The 15,877-nt window shown below is 49.9% G+C and overlaps 1 long non-coding RNA gene across 1 annotated transcript in view; it reads left to right on the top strand.

Annotated features, from left to right (window-relative positions):
* LOC115851597 (uncharacterized) overlaps positions 1-15,877 on the top strand; it is a 298,398-nt gene that overhangs the window by 43,219 nt on the left and 239,302 nt on the right. The window lies entirely within an intron of this gene.

Below are 15,877 nucleotides of genomic sequence, written 5' to 3'. Positions count from 1 at the left end.
AAGTTCCGTGATGTCCCAGCTCCCTGTCCCTTGGCATTCTTCTCTGCACTTTGCATACTCAGGGTAGATGAAGTGATGCTTGAGCAGAGGATTCAGCTAGCTATCTAATTGCAACCAGGTGACAAACCTCCACAAACACTGGTGGAATCTTAAGGCCTGGGAGCTACTCCGAAAGGCATGGGCTACCGGGTTCGGTGGGCTTTTTCTGCTCCATTCACACATGGGTGAGAATGCCTGTGAAATCTTTTAGCCAATCCATGGATCTTGAACAGCATTCAGTTCAGCAACAAAAATATTTTCTAACATCCATTCTACTAATTAACAGAAGTGGTTAGTGTGGATCAGAGATCAAGTTGGCTGGAATGCTTGTCAGTAGCTGCCTGTTGGGTGTGGGATTTTCATGAGAGTGTTCCAAATGCTAACTGCCTGTGCCTGGACTGTGTATCCCCATTAAGGAACTTCAGAGGTTAAATAACCTCTGGGCTATCCATGGATAACAATGCTATATGTGACTATGGGGGTTAATTTTATGTGCCAGCTGGACTGGGCCACAGGGTGCCCAGATATTTGGTTGAACATTGTGTCTGGGTGTGTCCATGAGGGTGTTTCTGGATGAGGTTGAATATTTAATTAGTAGCCTAAGTGAAGCAGATTGCCCTCCATAAGGTGGGTGGGCCTCATCCAATCTGTTGTGGATCTGAGTAGAACAAAAAGGCTGACAGAAAGAGGGAACTTCTGCCTATTTGAACTGAGACAGTGATTTTTTTCCTGCCTTCAGACCGGAACAGAAAAATGGACTCTTCTCGGGTCTTGAGGCTGCTGGCTTTTGACTGGAACTTATCCCATAGGATCTGCTGGGTCTCCAGTTTGCCTGCAGATCTTGGGATTTCTTAGCCCCCATAGTCGTGTGGGCCTATTCCTTGTAATAAATCTCTCTCTCTCTCTCTCTCTCTCTTTCTATGTATGTATATATCTCCTACTGGATCTGGTTCTCTGGAGAACCCTAATACAGGTACTGCCATCTGTGCAGAAGTATTGTGAAGTAAGTTATAACAAGGTAGCAGATTGGGAGATGGGTGCTAGATTTTCTTCCCCACTGTTGCTGCCAACTGGTTCTGCATGCCACAGAGTGGTCCTGTGAGTATCACCATGGTCACACAGAGAGGTCCCGTCTAGGCACCCATCTGTTATGCAACAGGACTGGTACACATCCCACGATGTCACGTGGCGTGACTTCTCTGCGGGTGGTGGGGGGAAAGGGAGCCTGCAGAGCAGAGTTGGCATTACCCTCCCGTCATCCCTCCAAAGAGCCATGCCAGGGCAGGGCTTTGCTGGACGCACAGCGTGGGTTTGCATTCCAATGGCAGGGGTCTGCCTCATTTTGGGGGCAAGTGTGAGAGTGACTTGATACCAGGGAAGGGAGCCCTCACTGCCTGGCACAGGGCGTCTGGGTTCCAGCTCCAGCTGTTGCTGAGAGTTTTCAGCTGCTCAGACCCTGGAGATCTGGGGCCCCTCGGGAGTGGCAGCTCCTCTGCAGAGGGTGAGAGTAGAGAGGGAGGATACCCACCATTCCAATGAGAAGTGGGCTTGAGTGCAGCAGTTTGCACTGGGAGAAGTTAGGGAGGGGCTTTTCCAGCTGCCTTGGTGCCCAGGAAACCCAGAGTGGGGCCTTGGGGTCAATGTACGACAGTCCTGCCCCTTGCATCACATTTTGTGACTGCGATGGTTGTGCCCCTTCCTGGGTCTCAGTCTTCTCATCTTTTGGAGTGATGAGATTGCTTTTTGGTCTCTCTCAGGTTCTGCATTCTAAATGGGGACAGAGGCCTACCTCCCTCTAGTACACAGACTCTTGATATACAAATGGTGTATGTCAAATATATAAACTCCCGTGGTTCAAAATATTGAATAATTTTCCTTCACATTTTCTTGCACAAATGAGTAACAGTTGAATTTTAATATTTTGCTAATAATGATGCTAGGTGATTGGAATGTGGAAAGAGATTTTAAGAAATGCTCAGAAAAGACAGATAAAGGCTTCATATTGCTGAGTGACTCAGTGAGCATTTGTAGGACAATGATGTTTCTGTCATTTTCTCATGCTCATTAAAAATGGCATGTGGAGATTCTGGGTCCATAGAGTTCTGTCTTTTCTCCCTAAAAGCGTCACATTTGTTTTAATTCTCAGCGTGACTGATTTTGGAGACAGGCAGCCCTTCTCAAAAGTGCAGATCATCTTGACTTCAAAACAGTGATAGATTCAGTCTTCACATTTTCGTGACCAAATGGAGAACAGGATCGCGGAAACCGTTTTGCCCACTGGCTCACACTGGCAGGGCCGGAGCAAGGCTGCAGGAGGTAAATGGATGCAGCGTATCGACCTGGTTACCGTGCAGCTGAATAATTATGATGGCATCATTTTTCTGCATTCGGTCAAAACTGCACACAGAGCAATCTGACGGTGCCCATTGGTCTAGACCATTTTTCTTCATAAAAGCCACTGCATTTGTCTCCTTTTACATGCAGCTCATCTCAGAGGCAGATAACTTACTTCTGAGGTACAGATGTGCCCCTTTTCAAAATCCTCCGGAAGTCTCTCCTCAACTTTTCCTTTCCTGCACCTAGCAAAGTGTCCTGAGTATAACAGGCGGTCAATAAATCTCTGTTGTGGCTGATGAGGACAGGAGTGAAATTGAGGAAGCCTTTCATGGGTTTATAATGGCGACGCCGTGCAGTAGATTGGTGCGAGGGGTTGCCAGAAACATCCGATGATTACCGCTACAGCCGCATCTCCCTCGGTAAGCCTTTGATTGAAAGGCGATACAGGTATCATTTTGCTGCATTAGGAGGAAAAGATATATGGAGATTTGATGTGTGTGGTGTTTCATAAGTTTCTCTCCATCAAACAGTGACATTTGTCTTCTTTCATCTAAGGCTGAATCATTTGTGAAATGGAGACCTAAATTTTAAGGCGCAGAACATTTCAGGTTAACCATCCTTGAGAAAGCTTGCTTCATGTTTTTTTCTGCCCAAATGGGGAGTAAGAATATAGAAACCAGTTACCTCCTGACAGTGGCACTTCTGAGTCAGAGCACGGGGAGGGGCGGCTGCAGGAAGCTGCCTGACATCGCTGGCTTGTTTTGCTTTTGATTCGTTTAACAGCTGCAACCCAGACAGTGGAACCTGCGTGGGGCGATGGTAGGGGGGAGCCAGAGGGTGGTTTTGGGGAGCAAGGATAAAGGAAAATCCTGCACAGTGACATTTCCTGGAGACCCATCCTATGCCAGACACTATAGCAGGCAGTGGGAATCCAAAGATGAATATGGTCTCTGTCCCCAAGGAGCTCCTGGTTAAATGAGGGAAATGGACCAGGAAGCAAATGCTTCCAGCACAGAGAGGTCCATGGTGACACAGAAGGGCATCTGGGGCCAAGTCAGCTCTTATCTGAGGTCAGAGCCTTTGGTGGGTGAGGAGACCAGACTGGCAGGCAGATGGAAGAGATGAGATCCAGGCAGAGAGACCTGGGGAGAAGGGGTCACGGTGCGGGCGAAGCCCACCCGTATCAGAGCCCTGTGGAAGGAGCTGGACGCTAAGCCAGACGATCCCTGAGTGCTGGGGTCAGAAAGGAGGGGTCCTCATCTGCAGGAGGAGGAAAGGGGAATAGGAATGCGGGAACAGAGAGAAAGGCTCCCTCCCGCCAGCAGTCTGGCCCTGGTGTAGGGCCCAGACACAGCATCCTGTGGGAAAAGGTGAGGTGATGGGAGGAAAGGCGATTTTTGCGTTTGGGTTGCACAGGGATGTGGTCGCACTGCTGCAGGCTTTCCAGCAGAGGGCAGGAGAGGCCCATGCATGAGGCTCGGACAGCACGGGCTGCAGGGGCTGGGAGGTCAGGAAGATGGGGAGAAAGGATGGGGAGGAAAAGCTAGGCCCAAGTCTTCTTTCCAAGAAAGACTCGCTAGGCGGACATTTCCCAGCCCCTGGCTTCTACAGACCTGGGTGGAAATTGTGACACGGGGTGGCCCGTGCAGAGGGTTCATTTAGGTGACTCCAGGCAGCACCTGCGAGGACCTGGCTCTGGCCTCCTCGCCTGTCTGCTCTGCTCCTAGCCCGCGGTTCAGAAGCGGGGATGACCTGTCCCCCTCCTTGGCCTGTGTTGCTCCTGCGTCAGGACATCTGGTTTGTGAGAGAGGCTCGTGTGGGTGGACATCCCCGCATCCTCAGTTCCACACCTCAGGACCTCGGGGGGGGGGGTCGTGTCTCTGTCACGGCATCAGTCAAACCCTTCCCCATCCCTGGAAACCACGGAAGGACCCTGTCCTGCCATCCAGTTGTGGGCAGTCAAGTGGGAGAGCTTTGAGCCGAAGTCTTGGGGTCAGGCTCTGGCTGGGACCTCCCCTCATCTCTCTGAGACTCAGTTTTCGCTTCCGAGAAGCAGAGGTTAGAAAACCAGCTCTTACCCAGCGCTGTTAGGAATCTGAAATGAGATAACTGCATAAACACTTTTCTGAACAGTTAAGTGGTACAGAAATGTGATTTTATGTCATTGATCATCTGTTTCAGGCATGAAAGTTCTGTGAGGACAGGGACGGGGTCTTATCCATCCCTCTGCCTCTGTGGGGCTGAGCACTGTTTTTGTGGATGGAAGCCGGTCCCTGAGGAAGGGGTGGGCAGTGAGTGCCATCCTGGTCAACACCGGCTCCTTACAGGACAGGGTGCAGTGGGGCAGTGGATGAGGCCAAGAGGCTGCTGCCCAGGCCCGACCTGTTCTGAGACGGTGGATGTTCTGAGGACAGAGGATAAAGATTCCGGAGTCCCCATGGAGGTGGCACCTCCCACAGGAAGCTTTCCTAGAGCAGATTGGGCGCATTTGTAACGCCACGTGGCCCAGGGTGGCAGGGAGGGGTCAGGGATGGCAGAAGTAGGCCAGGCAGGCAGTCGAGGGCTGGAAACGAGCCCCAGTGCCGCTGGTGCTGGGAGCTGGGCTGCCTTTTCTTCTCTGGCCGTTCCGCTTTCTAGCTGGCGAGAGCTTTTGATCGCAGCCCCTTGGGTGCACGGGAGAGACCGCTCCGTAGCTCACAAGCGTCCTGGATTCCTTAACCTGTCTTCCTTCTTTCTGGAGAGCAGACGTGTGTGGGGGGCGTTCACAGGCTCCGACAAGTCCCATTTCCTTACTAATAAATATTCCTCCTCTCCTCTCTGAGCTAAAAGAAAAAGTCCAGAGGAAGAACAAGTTACCCATTTGTCACCGGCTCCTCCATCCAGACCAGGGGACACATTTTGCTGTTGCTTGTGGCCAACTCGGGGAAACAAGGATGAGGGATGTGCTTGTTTCTTTCCAATTGGTTTAATCCTGCTTGGAAGGGCCAGCCCTGCCCTTGACCCTGGGCCTGGTCGCAGCTGGGAGAGTTGCAGGAGGAGGGGGAGGGCAGTGCGGGGCAGCGGCTCAGGCAGGGGCCATAGGAGACCAGACAAAAGCAGGGAGGAAGGGGGAGAGGGGTAGAAGGTTGGGGACACTGACCAGGGGATGCTCTGCCCCCCAGGGGAGGAGAGGAAGAAGGTTCCCAAACCAAAGAGGGTACGGGCCTGCGGAGAGCCCAGAGCTCTGGCTACCTTTACCTAAGGAGCTCGGCACCTCCTTGGTGACGGCCGTGCTAGTCATTTGTTAACAGGAGCATCCTGTCCAGCAAGCAGACTGCCGGCGCTCCGGCCTTGCAGCCACTAGCCCGGTGTGTCTGCATCCTGCGGGCTGTCTACCCGCTACGCTGGGGGGCGTCTCCAGGCTCTAAGATGCTGCTGTTTTCTCTGGTATTTGCTCATCCCTGATTAATGTACTTTTCAGCCTCTTACAGAGAACACAGACCGCGGCCAGATCACGAGCCCGGTCTTGGTGGTGCCGGGGCATGTGTCTGTCGCGATGAGCTCTCGTGATTACAGATGTTCTGGGACCTGTCGCAGGGGCCCAGAAACAGTTGTTTAATATTATCTGTCAGAGTCCTGGGCCAGGAAGGCAGACCCCGTGTTGGGGGTCTCAGTTCCCACATGGCTGTGTGATACGGGTGAGGGTCACAGCTCCCTGGGCCTCGTCCTTTCTCATCTGCGAAGTGGCAGGAAACCCGTCGCTGCCCTGTCACGCCCTTCAGGTTGTTTGGATTCGAGGTGACGTTTAGTGTACGTGAGTCTCTCTGTGTCCCGTGAAGGAGGGTGTCAATGGAGCTGCTGTGATGGTTATTCTTTGGGGGAGGTTGGCGAGCTCTCTCTCTCTGCTCTCCATCTCCCTGTCCCCCTCTCATTTCTGTGCTGCCTGTTCCCGCCCGCCCTGCAAGCTGGCCCCACGCACTCCCTGGACGCGGCCAGTCCCACGGCCCCGGTGGGAGCCACCCACCCAGTGGACTCCGTGGTGTGGCGCCCAGTGGAGGAAGGGAGGACGCCCTTCTGGCCTGTGCTGTCTTCTTTGACATCAGCCTGGAATGTTCTGGAAGCTGCCAGCAGGGGGCAGTAGCACCCCGCACCTTGACCCCTCACCTGTGCTTCCCCACTGGGGCCAGAAGCCCACCTCAGCGAGCGGTGTGTGCGGCAGGCAGGTCAGGAGTGAACCCCTGACCTGGGCCGTGTGCGATGGGTGTGGCAGGCCCACCTCGAGAGCCAGACGTGGCACCGAGTGCTGACTTCCTTGGGGGAGCAGGAGCTTCGGGGGGTGCTGTCCTGGGTGATGCTGACCAGTGGTGAGGCCCCCAGCGCCGTCCTCAGCGGCTGCTTGTGTCCACCGAGCGCCCTGTCCCGAGGGAGGGGCCACGGGGTTGGCTCCGTTGAGCACAGAGGATGGGCTGGGAGCAGGCAGGTGGGTCACTTGGTGGCCTGGGCCCCTGCCCCCTGCCCAGACCTCTGCCCTCAGCCGCCACTGCGAGCTGGCCCCGCCTACCCGCCGCCCCCCCGCCCCAGACGCGGCCAGTCCCATGGCCCCTCCACTCCTGACATGAGCCCTGGCCCCTCCTGGCCCAGCTCCTGGGGGCCCGGTTCCTGCACTCAGCCAGCTCCTCTCCTCTGCATTCCTGGCACCGCTGCATTGAGGTGGAAGGTGGGTACCAGGTTCCTTTCCCAGCAGTTACCCCCCTCGCCCAACATTTGGATGACGTCGCAGGATGATGCTTACTGACCACAGGGGACTTGTTCCAGGGTTTCTAGGGACTCCTGGCCTCTGAGGAAAGAAGAATAACACAGATCTTGTGTATCTGTTGTTTTGCCCATAGGGAGTTTTTGAGGGCTGGGGGGTGGTGGGCTTTAAGGCAGGTAGTGTCAGTGTTTCCCATTGTTATTGTTCCCTCCTCCATCTGAAACACGAGCCAGTCATGTCCTGAACCTTGGCAATCACTTGGCTTCCCATGGGTGATGGGGGGATCTCTCTCACAGGGCCCATCTCCCCAGAAAGCAGGAATCACACACTGTCTACTTACACCTGAGAAATACTCAGTGCTGTGGAGTATTCTGATGCGAGGGTGTCACGGTGTCTTGTTTTCTCCACTCCTATGTTTTCCAGTGTTGCTGTTATTAAATTATTCATTCGGTAACATTTATTCACTCACTCACTGGTTTATTGGTATTTATTGAGCACCTACTATGCACCAAGTGCTTTTTTTTTTTTTTTAAAAAGTTAGGGAGGGGAATCGAGATCCCATTTCAGGCCCCGTGAATAGTCTCACCCTGCCCTCTTCTAATGAAACACAGCTGTGGCTCCAGATGTGGGGATAGAGGGGTGAGCAGGACGGAGCCAGGGGAGAGAGCTGGGCTCGTATGTAGCAAAGCAGAACTGGGAGGGAGAAGAGATGCGACAGATGTTCGGGGAGAAGAGGACAGATCAGGGTAAGAGGCAGGACAGACTGGGGAAGGAGACAAGATGGATGGGTTGGCCGATCTGGGGACAGGGAGAGGGAAGGAGACAGGAACGGGGAGGAGGGGGCAAGGGGCACGGCTGGGGGAGAGGCAGTGAGGAACATTGGGCAGAGGGGCCCGGGGGGGGTGGGGCGAGAGGATGGCATGGTCTCAGGAGAGAGTCTGCAGTTCAGGTTTGGGACTGGAATCCCTGAGTAGGAAGTGATGGGGCACAGTTCAGACCCAGGTTCCGGGGGCCTAGAGGTCACAGCTGCAGCCCCAGAGCTGGCCGCCAGTGGCTGGCAGCCCGCGTCGGGGGGTGGGGGGCGTGCATCCCTGATGGCCAGCTCGTCCGTGTGCTGTGCAGGGGTGGGTGACCAGGTGCTCTGGGAATAATGGCATCAACAGGCAAAGCCCCTGCCTTCAGGGAGCTCCCACTGAGTGGCCAGAGCCAGCTAGAAGCAGAATGAGGGCAGGGTTGGTGACGAAATGAGGTTTGTCCTCTGGCCCCTCCCTGCTCCAAGCAGAGCTCCCCACTGCCAGCCCCCTCCCCTGGTAGTCCTCAGCTAGGCTGTGTCTGCCTTTCTCTCATCGAAGTTTCAAAACATACTAGCTCTGTGTCCCTTTCCTGAGTATTCTCCTGGTTGTCAGGAGCAACTTTAATAAGTTTTGGTGTTAAGCACTCTTACTGACTCCGGATGATGCCTTCCAGGTAGCGTTTATTCTTTGGAGCCATAAATAGCTTAAGGCAACATAGTGAGTAAAACAGGACCACAGGCAGCCAGACAGGGCCAGTGGGAGGATAATGGGGGAAATCTGGACTCAAGGGGCATCAGACCCCACCCTGTAGGTGGCCAAGCTATCCTCCTTATCCATGCATCAGGACCCCATTTTTACGACGTCCAAGGAAATCTCTGGGGAAGTGGGTTCCACTCTTCTCTCATTGGTTCTAAGGTTCCTAATAAGCACACAGATGCCCTGATGCCTAAAGGCCCTCCCCCTCCCCCTCTCCTCCTTCCCAGCTGAGATCTGAGCGGCCTCCCCTTCCAGCCCCGGTGAAGGTGGACAGCCGTGGAGCTTTTTTCTTTATTTTGTGAAGGTTCTTTCTGATTCTCTCTTTCAGCTCTTTTCTCCTCAAGTTCAAAGAAAATCAGGTTCCTTTAACCTTTCCTCAAGCTTCTTGCTCTTTAATCCCTAATCATTTCTGCAGTTTCTGTCCTCTAAATCTTTTCCAGTTCTTGCTTCTCAAGGGAAACCTTAAATTGGACACATTAGGAGTTTGGGGAGTTTTAATGGGGTGATGGCTCCTTGGTTCATATCTAATATTGCAACATAATAATGATAAAAAAGTGAATGTTTTCATTTTTCCTCCTGTGTCAGGCTCTGTTTGCAGGGCTTCTTGTATGTATCTTAATTTAATCTTCATAACAGCTGGCCTATGAGGAAGGCATTATGATTCCATTTTACAGATGAGAGAAACTAGGCTCAGATAAGTTAAAGTCATTTGTGCGAAGTCACACCCTAGTTAATGTAAGAGGCAGGTAGGGGTTGGGGGAGGGTGCTACAGAGCTCGAAGCTGACTTTTGTAAATGTGGAAATTTGTTCTAATTCTAATTTTAAAAATCTTAATAATTCATGCAGATATTTTGCGTTGTGCTTTATACAAAACCCACATTTGTTTTAATGTAAGAATAACGCTTTTTATTTCGATGAACCTCAGGATAGAATTGATGCTCTGGGGAGACATGCCATGTCTACGTTGTGGCCTCAGGCCCCCAGGGCACACCCCCATGCCCCTCTGGGCTTCAAACACCCCAGAGGCCAATTTCTGTTCTCTGAGTCCTGAGACCTGTCCTCTACCATCACCACATAGCTGGACAGCTTTATAGGTATCTTTTCTCCTGGAGCACCAGTTCCTCAACTTCTAAGAAACGAATGATTTGTTTCTTAGAGTCGTTTTGAAGAGAATGTAAAATAATAGATACGAGAGGCTCTGCGAAGTGCGAAAGCATGACAGGCCTGGTGAATGTTTACATTTTGGTATCAGGAGGCCGTGTGAGCTGCACTGAGCCTCTGATTTACTCTGGCCCTAGATTTATTTTCCTGTGCTTCCACAGATTTATTCTACCAAGAGTTTCTATTTAGCCCCATCTCTGCTTCCCAGGGTCCATATGAAGTCTGTGTTTCCCTGACTTGATTTCTCTGCCTGATTAATAGAATTTCCCTCCAAGTGAGGAGGGGGGCACGGGTGGCTGCAGGGCAGGGGGGTGTCCCCGCCCGTGAGAGCCGACATAGCCGCCCCTGAAGTTGGCATTTTCACAGAACACTCGCCCTACCTGAGCATCGGCATCTTTCCGTATCCAGATGGAGCGCGCCATGCGGGGATGCTGCTTATGGAAATGAGATGACACCGAGGTGATGCAGCAGTCAGTGGGTATGTATGCAGTGCCTGCTCTGAGCCAGACGCAGCTCTAGGGCTTGAGAGAGATCAACCAGCCCGGCAGGCAAAGATTCCTGCCCTTGGGAGCTTGGATTCCAGTGTGTACATACATGAGGTGTAAACATAAGTAAAGGTATGAATAAGCCAAAAGTACAGTCCGTTAGAAGGAGAGAAAGGAGAGAGTAAGCAGAGAGAGGGGCATCAGGAGTGCTGGATGGTGGGTGCTACTTGTAAATGGGGGTCAGGATGAGCCTTGCCAGGAAAGTGAGATTTGCACAGCCTCCTTCAGGTCTCCATCTGAGGTCGGTCAAATTGATGTCTGTGGGCAGGGTGGAAGGACCAGATGGAAGAAAGGAATTAAGGCAGGATTAAGCCTGGCGTGTCTGAGGAGTATCAGAGTAGCCGGTGCGGCTGAAGTGGACACGAGGAGAAGAACAGCAGGAGAAAAGGTCAGAGAGGACGAGGGGAGGGCACGATATATCTAGAGCCTTCTTGACTTGTCCTCTAAGTGAAACGGGAGCCTTCTCGGGGTTTGAAGCAGAAAAATGACATCATGTGACATCTTTTCAGCTTAGCCAGCCCCCCCCTAAAAAATTCCACACCAATTCCCTGGCTGAAGTTCGCAGGTCCTGGGAGTCAGAGGTGGGCGGTAGTTCTGCTGGAGCCACCTGGTCTGAGAGTGGGGAGAGGTGGCTGCTGGGGGGAGAGTCAGGGGGCCTGTGACCATGCCATGAGGAGGGAGAGTGGACCCTCAGAAGACAGACACGGACTGTCCACCACCCTCAGTTAGCTGGTGCTGCAGATAGGACCTGGGCATAAGTAACACTCCAGTAAAAGGCTCTGGGAGTTCAGAGAAGGATGAGATGAATACAGATTCTGAGGATTTAAGGTTTAATTATGGGGGATGCCATTTCATCTGGGACTTAGATAGAAGGGTTTGGATATGAACGAAGGGGCCTCCTGCTGGAAATAGCTGAAATGTGCACTGGGGTAGAAATGAAAGGAACAGCCGTGGTAGCTGGTCCTACTTCATCGGACTGTAGGGTGTATGAGGGGAAGGGTGGAACGCTAGGTTGATTTGTGAGGGCCTCAAATACTACGTTGGATGCTCTGAGGAGATAAGTATAGCATTGTTACTCCATGTTTAAAGGATCAGGACATAAACTTGCTAGAGTTCTAGAACCACTTGGTAAGGAGAGAGAGAGGTTAAGAACCAAATGCAGAGAAATGGGTAGAGTTGAGGGCCTTGTTTGGAAGATAATTGTGCAGTTGTGGGGCTTCAGGTAATTGAGTCATCTCAAGAAACAAGACCACATGACCAAAAACATGGGGAAAAAAAGAGACGATAGCAATAAACCCATAGAAGATATAGATCTCAGAATGAGTAGAAATGGACATTAAAAGGAAGTTACATGAGAAGATGGAGAACTTCAAGAGAGAACTGGAATCTGTGAACAGAAAAGAGAAAAATTCTGGAACTGAAAAATGCATAGGATGGGTTTAACAGTAGGTTTGGCACACCTGAAGAGAATAGCGGTCTGGAAGTAGAAGAAAATATCCAGACGAAAGAAAAAAGTGTAAAATTCAGAAAAGAGTATAAGAGAAAGAATATGGTGAAAAGGTTTAACATATATGCATTGGGAATCCCAGAAAGAGAGGAGAGAGATAACGGGGCAGAAACAATATCTAAAGAAATAATAACCAGGAATTTTATGAAAGTGATGAAAGACATCAAGCTGTGGGCCCAAGAAGCACCACGAACCTCAAGCAGGATAAATACAAAGAAAACCCATATATCTAGGCTCCTTGGAGTAAAATGGCCAGAAACAAAGACAAAGAGAAAAATCTTAAAGGCAGCCGAAGAGGGGAAAATATACGTGACCTTCAAACAAACATCAGTAAGATCCACAGCTGGCTTCTCACCAGAAATGATGAGAGCCAGAAGACAATGTAAGGCTATCTTTAAAGTGCTAAAAGAAAGTAATTGCTAATCTGGCATTCGACACCCATTGAAGACACCCTTCAAAAGTTAAAGTGAAATAGAGCATCTTTGACAGAGAGAATTCTTCACATGCAGGCCTATCCTAAAAGAAATACTAAAACAATTCTTAGGACAGAAGGAAAAGGATTCCAGAAGGAAGCACAGGGGTATAGGAAGGAATGAAGAGTGAGGGGGTAGATAAATAAATCTACATGAATACTGACCATACAGAACTAAAACCATCACAAGAGTTACTTTTTATGAAGTGTATATTATGTTTCAGGCAGTGTGCATGCATTATTTTATTCTTCACAACAATCCTGTGAGTTTGGTTCCCATTTGGAGCACAAGGAAACTGAGGTTTAGAGAGTAAAAGTAATTTGCTTGAACTTGAGTCGGTCTTACGACCAAGACTTCGTTTCTCTAAGTTGTGCTTTTCTGAAGTGTCAGTGGCTGGTCCCCTTAAGTTCCAGGGAGAACTGGTGAGGTGGGCATCCGTCTGGGCCAGGTACTTCCCGCTCACTGTGGAAGGGTAACCCAAAGTAGCTCTGGATGTGGGCACAGCAGCTGGTTGGCTGGCTCCCTCTGTGGGGCTGGTGAGTTCCTTCTGCTTCAAATAGCTTCTCTTTTCTTCTCCACACACCCAGTCACTAGCCATCCTTCAAGACCCAGAAAAGAATCTCGCCCTGGCCGTGAATTCTTCCTTGATATTTCCGTTTATTCTGGCCACTCCCCTTTTAATCTACCTGCAGATCAGCCATAGGTACCGTATTGAAGAGGTCTCAGTTTCGTATGTGATGGCTCTTCTCCCTGCCATTAGACTGTAAGATCCTGGAAAGCAGAGGCCGTAGCTGGTTTGACATTTACCAGCCAATGTGCTTAGTATGGTATCTGGCACTTAGAGGGTGCTCAGGCAGCAGATACTCATTGATTTGTGAATTGTAGGTCACCCTGTCCACCACTGGCAGTGAAGCCACAGCCAGTGTTTTGGCCATGAATACCATGTGAACAATTGCAGAGCATTTCAGCTTGCCCTGAATTTAGCAGAGTTGTTGAACTCAGTGAGGTCCAATCGGGGCTAAGTTTATATAGCATCAAGATGTCTGGATTGGAAGTGTGAACAGGGAAGTCTGCTGAGTTATGTTTGGATTATCAACCAACCAAATTCCCAGGCACTACCAAGAGCAGTTGTTTAATGTAATTTGACTTTCTCGTAGGATCCTCTGTCAAACTGATTTGTGAGTGGCATAATAGTCAAGCCACAACAGGTGCCCCCTCAGCCCCATTGCTCTGGGCCCCACCTCAGAGCTCTGTGCCTTCCCTGTTAGTTCACCACTGTTTTTTTTAAAAAATAAATAAATATATTTATTTATTTATGGCTGCGTTGGGTCTTCGTTGCTGCATGCGGACTTTCTCTAGTTGCGGCGAGCGGGGGCTGCTCTTCGTTGCGGTGCGCGGGCTTCTCATTGCGGTGGCTTCTCTTGTTGAGGAGCACAGGCTCTAGGCACGTGGGCTTCAGTAGTTGTGCCTCGTGGGCTCAGTAGTTGTGCCTCGTGGGCTCCAGAGCACAGGCTCAGTAGTTGTGGCGCCTGGGCTTAGTTGCTCTGTGGCATGCGGGATCTTCCCAGACCAGGGCTCGAACCCATGTGCCCTGCCTTGGCAGGTGGATTCTTAACCTCTGCGCCATCAGAGAAGTCCCCTCACCACTGATTTTTAATCTGCTTTCTCAGTGCTGATATTCATGGAAGTCTAGACACATCTGTGGGTAGGGAGGACACCCACAAGGGTACCTGTGGTGAATATTAATGAGTGTTCCATAATGAGACCGGGACACCTGTGTGCCAGTGGGAATGTAGAGGCAGAGAACAACAGTTAGAGGAAGGTAAGAGAATACATGGCATTGCTGGCTGGGCAAGATGCAGGCAAGGAAGAGGGCTATGTGGGTCTAAAATGGCCCAAGTAGATTTTGGATCTCTCTTAGCTTGGCAGAGGCCAAGAGGAAAGTGATGCAGTAACGTGGCTACAGGAAGAGTCAAATCTGGAATTTATTGAGGACCTTGTCATGCTCAGCTTTGTTCTGAAAGGCAGCCAAGAGGGAGAGAAATATCTCCCATTTTGGCCTAAGATGAGAGTGAAGAAAGAAAAGGCAAAGTAAAAGTGTTTTTGGACTAAAGCTGTAACATCCAGTGGTCCATGTACTTTCTTGTTTCACCTGTGGTTCTATTTTGTATTTCATATAACTTGAACTTAATTGGGGAGGACATTTTCGACTCCCACTCCCACCTGCCCTTCATAAATATCCAAGCACAGCAATGCGTTGTATTGCGCTAATTGAATTAAGGCCTAATCACGCACATACACATACATGTGCACACATGCACACAGATATTCATTCTTTCAGTTGAAATCCATAAAAACTGGTTGATCTAAGATTTTAAAAATTATAAAACGTTGACAAAAAATATTGCTGGGATTTTGGTAGAAATTGTATTAAACCTGAATATCAATTTGGGGAGAGTTGACATCTTTACTATATTGAGTCTTCCAGTCCATGAACACAGTATGTCTCTTCATTTAATTAGATCTTCTTTGATTTCTTTCGCTAGTGTTTTGTAGTTTACAGCATACAAGTTTTGTACTTTTTTTTCTTCCAGTACGCGGGCCTCTCACTGCTGTGGGCTCTCCCGTTGCGGAGCACAGGCTCCGGACGTGCAGGCCCAGCAGCCATGGCTCACGGGCCCAGCCGCCCCGCGGCATGTGGGATCCTCCCGGACCGGGGCACGAACCCACGTCCCCTGCATCGGCAGGCGGACCCTCAACCACTGCACCACCAGGGAAGCCCTTGTACGTTTTTAAAAGATTTATACCTAAGTATTTCATTTCTTTTTGAGTGGTTGTAAATGGCATTGTAATTTTAATTTTGGTTTCCATGTGTTCATTGCTGGTATATAGAAATACAGTTGATTTTCATATGTTGATCTTGTATCCTTTGACCTTGCTGAACTCATTAGTTCTAGTTGTTGTTGTTGTTTTGGTAGATTCTGTAATTTTCTGCCCCGATGATCATGTCATCTGCACATAGGGACAGCTGAATTTTTTTCTTTCTGGTCTGCATGGCTTTTATTTCCTTTTCTTGCCTTAGTGTGCTGGTTAAAATTTCAGTATTATGTTGAATAGCAGTGGTGCGAGGGGTCAGCCTTGCTTTGATCCTGATCTTAGAAGGAAGGCACTCAGTTTTTCATTATTATGTATGTTATTTGTATCTTTTTTGTAGATGTCAAGGGAGTTCCCCTCTCTTCCTAGTCTTCTGAAAGTTTTTAATCATAAACAGGTGTTGAATTTGTCACTGTCTTTCCTGAATCAATATATATGATCACGTGATTTTCCTTCTTTAGTCTGTTTGTATGTGAATTATTTACATTGACTGATTGACTTTTAAATTTTGAACCACTCTTGCATATATCGGGTTGGCTAAAAAGTTCATTTGTGGTTTTCTGTAAGATGTTGCAGAAAAACCCAAACGAACTTTTTTGGCTAACCCAATATTTAGACTTACTGTATAGTACAGTGACCAAGGCAGTGTGGTGTTGGGA

The sequence above is a fragment of the Globicephala melas genome, chromosome 9 (assembly GCF_963455315.2).
Source record: "Globicephala melas chromosome 9, mGloMel1.2, whole genome shotgun sequence".
Classification (NCBI taxonomy): Eukaryota; Metazoa; Chordata; class Mammalia; order Artiodactyla; family Delphinidae; genus Globicephala; species Globicephala melas.
The sequence above is the reverse complement of the archived record's forward strand: the minus strand, read 5'-3'. Positions and strand labels throughout refer to the sequence as shown.